We start from the raw sequence: 9,971 nt of genomic DNA, 5'->3' as shown, positions 1-9,971 counted from the left end.
TTCAGATAAATACCTTGGTCTAGTTCTATTTTGGGTATGATTGCATCCTTTTTGTTAGAGTTATGCCCTTTTGGACTTAGAAAAATTCCACTTATTGGCAGTTTCCGTTCATTTTCTTTGCAGAGGTTGCACATATTGAAATGAAATTTAGTATACAGATATATCAGATAAATATCTAGGTCAGGTTCTGTTTTGGGTACAATCGCATCCTTTTTATGCCCCCGTAAACGAAGTTTCAGGGGTATATAGTTTTTGTCGTGTCCGTCTGTCTGTCTGTCTGTCTCTCTGTCTCTCTGTATGTCTGTCTGTCTTTCTGTCTCTCTGTTTGTCTGTTTGTCCGCAAAAACTTTAACCTTGCCCATAACTTTTGATTTAGTGGAGCTATAACTTTCATATTTCATATGTGTATTCCTTGTGACAAGACCTTTCTTTGGGTACCACCAAATTAGACCTTTTGACCTTGACCTTGGAGTTTGACCCACTTTAAAATGAAAATTTTAAAATTTTACTTTGGCCATATCTTTTGAAAACAATAGACACCAGGATATTTATACTTCACATATGTAATGTTTGTTAAAAGACCTTTCACTGGATACCAACAACCTTGACCCTTTGACCTTGACCTTGCAGATTTCCATATTTGTGAAAAAACTTTAACCTTGGCCATAACTTTTGAATGGTAAGGGATAGGGCTTTTATACTTCATATATGTAATCCTTGTGAAAAGACCCTTCATTGGATACCAAGAACTTTGACCCTTTGACCTTGACTTTTGAGATTGACCTACTTTAAAAAAGCAAACCTTGACCATAACTTTCAAAGAGTTAGGGCTAGTGCTTTCATACTTTACATATTTGATCTTTATGACAAGACCTTTCATTTGATAACAATAACTTTGACCATTTGACCTTGGAGTTTGACCTACTTTTTAAGAAATTGAACGTTGACCATTACTTCTGAACGGTTAGGGCTAGGGCTTTCATGCTCTGCATGAGTATTTTATGTGGCAAGACCTTTCATTTGATACTTATTACATTGACCTTTTGACCTTGGAGATTTTTGTACTTATTAAAAAACTTAAAACATTAGCTTACTTTCAAATTTCACAATTGTTTTCCAGTGAGAATACCCTACTTTTGGTACCAATTGATTAAATTTGCATGTAAGAAAAGCTTAATCTTTGCTATGTTGCCATACGGGGGCATCAGTGTTTTACAAACACATCTTGTTGTTAGAGTTATGCCCCTTGGACTTAGAAATTCCACTTAATTGTAGTTTCCATTCATTTTCTTTGCAGAGGTTGCACATATTGAAATGAAATTTAGTATACAGATTTTTCAGCTGAATATCTAGGTCAAGAAATGTTTGGGATAGCATCGCACCATCTTAGACAGAGTTATGCCCTTTTGGACTTAGAAAAATTCCAATTTGGGGGGAGGGGGGCATAAGTGTACTGTAAATCACTTTTTATTCGCGTGAACTTTATTTTCGTGTAATTATGCGAGACAGAGTGCTCGCGAAAATTTAATTCTTGTGTATAATAGCATTCCTTAAGGTTATATAAAGCAATGACCACAATTCGTGAAATTTTGTCTCGCTAATCAAAATTCAATAGCTATCTCGCGAAAATAAGATTACGCGAAAATTTCGTGATCTACACTATTACAAACATCTCTTGTTTGATCTCAAATTTTATCTTTGAATATTATATTCATTTTCTTTTTTATGATTATTGCTAATCAGAATCTACCAGTAGTTCATCAAGGAACTTAATTAAAGCTACATAGTAACAAATAGCGATATTAATCCTTGTGTGAGACCTATAAAGAGTAACTCCATTTTTAACAACAGTTTCTCTGATTTCAGGAGTAGTCCCCCCTGTTAAAGATATGAATGGCAAATCTACAATGCGGAATGCAGTCTGGTCATCAACAGAGAGTTTTGACACCCGTATACCGGTACCTGTATTTCAACTAATTAGCTCTTCAACCTTTGTTGCTTTCATCAGACAGGTAAAAAAAAGCAAGATAATTAATCAAAATGATTTAAATGTGTTAAATAAAATAATAGACATGTACAGAATATCCCCAGTATAACGAAAATGTCACATTTTACTCATAAACTATTAATCATTTATACATGCCCATGTTTTCCCCATTTATACACAGTTGAATAGAATCAGTGCATTCATAATAAAACAATATTAGCAACAATTAGTACAAGAAAGCTAGCTAGATTATCAGCTGTGACCTTGCTACCCTTAACACTTCAGTCTCCATCCCACTCTAGAATTGTGTTACCATCCATAGTGTCTCACAAACACATCTTGTTAATTATGAATACTGTATAGGGGATTAATTTCACGGGTTGTAATTTTCACGTTTTTCTCTTCTCTGACACAGTCGCGATTTCTTGAATTCGCGGAATAGGTATATAATAAAAGTTTCCTCCCTTCATCAAAGGTAAGTCTTGAGAGTAGTGTTTGTAGCAATTCTCATACTCTGTCCTGTATTGAAGCGTCAGGTCCAAGGCAAATGTTCTCTGCATGGATTAATTACCATTTAAGTGGAAATTTTAGCAAGACACAAAGAGCCATAGCTGCCTTACCGACGATTCGGCCAACTCAAGTATTTAAAAGGAAATCACCTATTTCTATTTATAGATACATCGTACATGTACCTTTTCAATTCACGATCAAACTACATGTATGTAATTATTTGTAGAATTTTATATTTTCATAGTTGTAAGTTTGTTACATGACAATCATTTTACTAGTTCAATACTCTTATTCTAAACAAGATTTTTAGAAATTAATCTTAAAAATAGGCAAAAGTGACTATCAAATGCGCTATGGCTCTTTAGCGATTTCTCCTTAAAACTGGTATTTTTTTTTTTAGACTGAGAAGTAATTTTAGCAATTTCAAAATGCTCACTAAAGAAGATAATAAAAGTAACACACAATTTATTTTTAGCAGTATTATTCAATTTTAGCAATCTCAACAGCCTCGCTAATTATGACAAAATAAATCCTCGCTAAAATTTCTACTTATACAGTATCTTATGATGTTGGTTCTTCTCTGAAACAATTGCTACTGCTGAATGGTGCCTTTGCAGTCAGCTGTTTTCTTTGAGAGTCAACGAAATAATGCAAGTCTTTAAGCTACTTTTCATTGATGTCCTCCTTGTTTTTCAGATGCACCAGATGCAGTGGCACTGTCTCCATCACTGGTGAAATGGGATATGACTAGTGGACAGTCATCACTTTGTAACTCACCAACACAATTAGCAGCCCATCTCTTCTTGTCTCCAATGGTGGTCTCCGGAGGAATGGTTGCAGTGCAGTTATCATGTCTTGGGCAGGTAAATTCCTTTCCTTTGTTTCTAAGGTGTGTGCCTTTTTCCCACAGAAAATTGCCACAACATTTTGCCCCTGAGTACTGTGAGGTAACTTAGAAGTCACTTGGATGGCAGCTTGGAATTGGGTTTCTTAAATGGCACTGAAATTAACATTATTATCTCGGGCATCTCCTTCTGCTCTGATGGGGGTAATAGAAAGACCACATTTTTATGCCCCCCTGATCGAAGATATAGGGGTATGTAGTTTTTGCCTTGTCCATTCGTCCATCTGCCTGCTTGTCTATTTGTCAGCAAAAACTTTTACCTTGCCCGTAACTTTTGATTAAGTGGGACTATGGTTTTCATATTTCACAGATATATTCCTTGTGACAAGACCTTTCTTTGGGTACAACCAGATTTGACCTTTTGACCTTGGAGTTTGACACACTTTTACACAAAAATACCAAACTTTTACTTTAGTATTAACTATTTTGCACATTTGGTTCTAGGACTTTCATACCTCACATATGTATTCTTTGTGATAAGTCCTTCTGTTGAATACCAACAAATTTTACCTTTTGACCTTGACCTTAGAGTTTTACCTACTTTAAAAAAATTAACCTTGGTCATAACTTTTGAGGGGTTATGACTAGGGATTTCATACTTAACATATGTATTAAATCCTTTTGACAAGACTTTTCTTTAAAAAACCAACAATTTTGACCTTGACCCTAAAGTTTGACCTACTTTTAAAACTTTAACCTTGGCCATAACTTTTGAAGGGCTAAGGCTTTCATACTTAACATAATGTAATCCTTGTGTCAAGACCTTTCTTTAAAAACCCAATAACTTTGATCTTTGACCTTGACCCTGGAGTTTGAGCAACCTTTTAAGAACTTGAATCTTGTCATAACTTTTGAACAGGTTGTGCTATGGCATTCATATTTCACAATTTATTTCTTTTGAGAAAGTCTTACTTTGGGTACCATCATATTTGATTTCCATTTGAGAAAGTTTTAATTTTCACTATCTTAATAGCCATACAGGGGCATAAATGTTTCACAAACACATCTTGTTGATTAAGTTCTTGGATGTTCTGCATTATTTTTCTCATTATAGTTTTGTTCATGTCTGTGAGAATTTTCCCTACTTTGTTACAGGTCTGCTGCATGTTTGCCATGATGCTGTTTTAACATTAGCATCAATAAGCCATGCCTACCCTCTACTTGTGGTACCCAAGTGACCAGCAGCCATGGTCATATTCAGCTGTGCAGCTCTTCATCCCCTGCCAGATCTTCCCACCTCTTTGTATAGCTTTTTTCGGTGAATGGTATTTGGCACTTCTTACATCTGATGGAAAAGATCCAAATTGCCATGTTTTTCTCCTGATGCTGATTCCAGTCCAGTAAATGGTCATTACAGTTTGGAAACTTTTGTAAGTTTTCTTTAAAAGAAATATTCCTCCACTTAGCAGTCCTTTCTTGGTGATTTAAGGACTTGGTATAATTTTCATCTCACCTGATCGAGCTTTTAGCCAATTTTAACCAAATTAACTTATTACAAAGGATTCATGGGTAAATGGGAGTTTGAGTTATAAAAATGAAGGGCCAATTTTTAAGTTCCCTCACAAGGGGAGATAACAGAGAAAAGACAAAATAGGGTGGGGTGACTGGGGTCATTAAAAAAACTTCTGAAGAACCACGGGAAAAGCTGAAACTTATGTGGAAGCATCCTGTGGTAATGTAGATTCTAAATTGTTCAAATCATGACCCCCAGGGGTTTGGTGGGGTGACAATAGGGAATCCAAGTTTTACATTGAAATACATAGGAAATATCTTTTAAGGACGCTGTAAACACTGCACACTAAAGAGCTCTATTTATTGGGTAGTTTTTAATGTAGTTAGAGTGATCTGCCCTTAGATGTAAGTTTAAAGAAATTGTTATTTACCGCTATCTACATAATTTATAATAGATTTAAATATTTTTGGCATTATATAAGACCAAGAGTAAGGAATGTAATTTATTATTTTCATTAATTTTACCAAAGTAAGTTAAACAACAGTGATTTCTGCTCACAAATAGTCCATTGTCTTAGAACATTTTTCCTGCGCAAATAAGGCACGTACCCTATGTTCTAAATGAATGAAAAAGTTTCAATATGCATATCTTTATATAATGCATTTTGCTTTGAGTCCCAAAAAACAGTTTCTCTTAGTGTTTAGAATGTCCTTAAAATCTTCTTAAGAACTACTGGGCCAGAAAAGCTGAAGCTTATATTACCTGGAAGCATGCTGGGATAGTGTGGATTCTAAATTCTTCAAATCATGAACCCATTGTGTAGACATGGTCACAATAGAGAATCGAAGTTTTGAATCTAAGAAGAAGGTACAGTTTCAATACAAATTAAGCCCGATATTTTTCTAAAATATGAAAGTGATATAAGAAATTAAAATTCATTCTTTCTGAATCATAGGAATTCTCGGTAGTAAGAATACACAACTGGTATTTCTCATATGACCTCCTAAATGCTAATTGTGACGTCATTAACTTGTGCATTTTCCCATATTTTTGTAAAAAGTTGCAGAAGACATCATTTTTCAGGTGTAAAGATTTTAAGATATGTGATTTTTCATAGCTGTTTGCACAATATATCAAAAATTAAAGCGGGCGACGGTGGCAGACACTATAGAAAAACGAGAAGCATTTCTGCATTTAACTTATAAAAATGTACCAAATAAGTGACGTCAAATTTCAAGAAAGCTTCTTCATCATGCCATATTCTTTAATGATTTATCATATCCATCTACTCAACTATTGTTTAAGCCAATTTCAGAACTTTTTAAGAACAATAAATTTTTAGGGCACAATAAAGCCCAAACCGTACCGTCTTCTTTATTGAAAAATCTTTTTGAAAAGTATGTTGAAGCAATCTGGAACAATGTAGATTCTAAATTCTTAAAATCATGACACCAGGGGTAGGGTGGGGTCATAAAAGGTATTACAAGGTGGCCGGAATATAGTAAAAAAAAAAAAGCATGGCCACAGTTACTCAGGTGAGCAATGTGGCCCATGGGCTTCTTGTTAGTGTGAGGCATCTAACACAGCTTCCATCTAGGAGTCTACAGGCCCAGGACCGCACTTGGCCCGAGTCGTAGAATCTTCATCTCACTGCTTGAGTTTCCTGGTGGTTCCTATATTAAATGCTTGTCATGAAGATTTTTCTCCTATTTTTCATCCCTTAGGGACAAAAATAAATTTTGATGCATTAGGATATAAAAAATATAATTGGTAAAAGACATTTTTTTGTAAATTTTATTCAATTTTTATCAACTTTTAGTTGTCTTATTAACATCTCTCTCAACAATTAAGCCACTCAAATTTACGTGAATAAGATTCAATCCACTGTGAAATTTACATTCAAGTTTGATCAAATCATACAAAGGGGGTTTTGCTGGGGATTGGAGGCCACAATCAAAATTTCATATACCTGGTAGAAATATATCTCGGAAAAAATTTCTCTATTAAAGAACAGATTTTAGATTTAAATCTGTTCAAATCATGACCCCTAGGGTAGGTGTACGTTTTACAAGTGAGTCATGTGAAAAAATTACTCCAATGTGGACAAAAAATTTAATTTTTAACATATACCAGGGGTGATCAAAAAGTTCGCGAACTATCTCTATATCTATAAAACCACAATTCAGATTAGAATGAAATTCGGTACACAAATAGTCATACACAAGGTCTATAAATAGCATATGCTGAATAAAATTTTTCTCCTTGTTTGTGACGTCACAATGTGAAAATGACGTCACTATGTAGGTCACTTGTGACGAAAAATGGTTGTCTCAGTCGAACTCGTTCAACAAACGACTGGACAATTTATTGTATATCTTAGAAATCCCTCTGCAGTTTCAAATAATAATTTGTACACAGTTTATTGAGATAAATGAGTTCCTATAAATTCAATTAATGCTGGATTGATCATTTTAGTGAAGGAAGGCAGATGGTTAAAAATGAAACTTGTCATCTTGTCCAGTGAAAGCAAGTTTGAAAAGATATGTATTTTTAATTAAGCAATTTGCTATCAAAGACTTCCAATTAACACTTTGAAAAATAGTTGAATATTTGAGCAATAATATAAGTATTAATACCCAAGATATCGTTTACTTTAGATTTTAAACATATTAGATATGATAAAAAGAAGGCACCCCCCAAGTGAAAAAAATCCTCAAACAAATCACTTTAAGAAATCACTTATGAATCAGTGATTTGAAGATGATTTGTAAGTGATGCAAATTCCCATGCAAATGAGCTAACAAATCACTCCTAACAAATTGTAAGCAAATCACCCTGAAATCACAACGAAATCACTTTGAATAAATTGTGTAGAAATCACTTCTGTTGAACAAATCGCAACCAAATCACTCCAAATAAATTGCAAACAAATCATTTCCAATAAATTGCAAACAAATCACTTCAGTTTAACAAATCACTTTCAAATCACTCCAGGTGCATACACACGTGTGTGCATGATGCTCATGTAACCATCCCTTAACTATTTGAAAAACACATGCATGCATATTTGTTGTATATTAACAAAAATACTTTTGGCAAGAGTATTTTAAAATATAAACTTTTACTAGGATGTGTCCTAATTAAGATGGCATCATGTATTTTAGATAGACACACATGACTACTTGGCTCCAAATTCAGAATATGCTATAAGCATATAACTGTTGACTTTTAGAAGTTGGTAAATGTTAATTTTCTTATCTGAAATAAATATTTGTGTAGACACTTTGAAAAAGCCAGTACTTTGCTGAAACTTATAGCTTTACATAGATTTTGTTTTAAACATTAATTGCCACCAATTTGTTGTTGGTCTTCTGAAGAACAATAAATTGCATGTAAACATATGGAATATTAACTGAATCTAAGAAGGAAATGATAGCATAATACAATTATACATACCTCAAAACTATATTTTGCATGGTTATGGAAAAAAACATCAGTTTCAACAAAAGAAAAAGGGTATGAATCTAGAACAGCACAATCTAGCTCCTTTCATTTCAATTCAAATCTGATAAATGAAAATTGGCGGTAGAGTTTCTAATACTGACCAATCAGCAAGCCAGGCGGAAGTTGTGAAGTAAATCACTCTCAAATCACTCTGAAGAAGGACCATGAGATCAACAAATCATTTACAAATCATCCAGAAGAAAGACTAAGTTAACAAATCATCTTCAAATCACTTTGAAGAAAGACTAAGTTCCAGAAATCATTTTCAAATCACCTTGAAGAACGGCTAAGTTTAACAAATCATGAAGAAATCACTGTAACAATTTCCTAAGTTTAACAAATCACTCAGAAATTGTCTGAAATGGGAAAGAAATCACAAGCAAATCACCCTCTCATAACAAATTGTAAGCAAATCATAGTCATCATTTTGGTAGAAAGTATTTAAGCATGATTTGTTAAATGAATTGCACAAATCACTGAAACAAATCACTTTTAAGTGATTTTAGAGCAATTTGTTGGCAATTTGTAAGTGATTTGTTTGAAATTTTTTTCACTTGGGCCATTCTCTATCCACCTTGAATAAAGGTCTCTCCCGAAACAGATGATTTGTGTTTTAATGGTCGCCATGCTAATTTTTGGAAAGGATATTCTTATCCACCCATTCTGCTGCCGAGATATGACCATTTCTAACAAATGAACTGTTCTTGTTATAAAACTAATAAGTCACATGGAAAGAAATATAAAACTCAGAAAAAGCTTTCAACTTTTGTGACAGAATGCTACGGAGGGGGTCACGTGACCGCCAATATCACATGATTCACGCATGCGCAGATGTGCATTAAAATCGGGGAGGATTAATTTAAAATATAATTAACATTAAAACCAAATAATGTTTCTTTTATGGAAGTTATTCAATTAGTTTGCGAATTTTTTGATCACCCCTCGTATATATGTATACATGTATTTCATGCTTGATTTCAGTATGCATATATGTAAGATAAAAAAAAAGTATTTTGTCAAAAGTATATTTAATTATATTTCATTTTCTTTTAGCTTTCATGCATTATAATAACTTCCGGAGTTCCATCGTATGCCAATCTTTGAGAAGAGGAGCCATTTTTCCATGTTTAATGACTTTCACACTTGGATTGATTAATATTATGATGTATATTAATGCATAACTCCAGTGATGGACACAATAACTTGCATTGATTAATAACGGTGGATATATTCTTGGATAACTTCAGTGATGGACACAAACTAGCTAACAAACTTGGATTAATAACGGTGGATATATTCTTGGATAACTCTAGTGATGGACACAAACTAGCTAACAAACTTGGATTGATTAATTACGGTGGATATATTCTTGGATAACTCCAGTGATGGACACAAACTACTAGCTAACAAATTTGGATTGATTCATAACGGTGGATATATTCTTGGATAACTCCAGTGATGGACACAAACTAGCTAACAATCTTGGATTGATTCATAACGGTGGATATATTCTTGGATAACTGATGTGATGGACACAAACTGATAGCAAACAAACTTGGATTGATTAATGATGGATATTCTTGGCAAACTGATGTGATAGACACAAAGTAGCA

The 9,971-nt window shown here is 33.8% G+C and overlaps 1 long non-coding RNA gene across 1 annotated transcript; it reads left to right on the top strand.

The window, feature by feature from the left end:
• The first annotated feature begins 1,903 nt into the window (after window positions 1-1,903).
• Window positions 1,904-9,510, top strand: LOC134235438 (uncharacterized). Its single transcript, XR_009985407.1, has 4 exons — window positions 1,904-2,012; window positions 3,194-3,360; window positions 4,497-4,771; window positions 9,412-9,510. It is a non-coding gene; the product is annotated as an uncharacterized LOC134235438 (long non-coding RNA).
• Window positions 9,511-9,971: the final 461 nt, after the last annotated feature.

Source organism: Saccostrea cucullata, unplaced genomic scaffold (assembly GCF_032062105.1).
Source record: "Saccostrea cucullata isolate Sc308-1 unplaced genomic scaffold, CSIRO_AGI_Scuc_v1 ctg14585, whole genome shotgun sequence".
In the NCBI taxonomy this organism is placed as follows: domain Eukaryota; kingdom Metazoa; phylum Mollusca; class Bivalvia; order Ostreida; family Ostreidae; genus Saccostrea; species Saccostrea cuccullata.
Note: the sequence above shows the minus strand (reverse complement) of the source record. Positions and strands in the feature narration are given on the sequence as shown.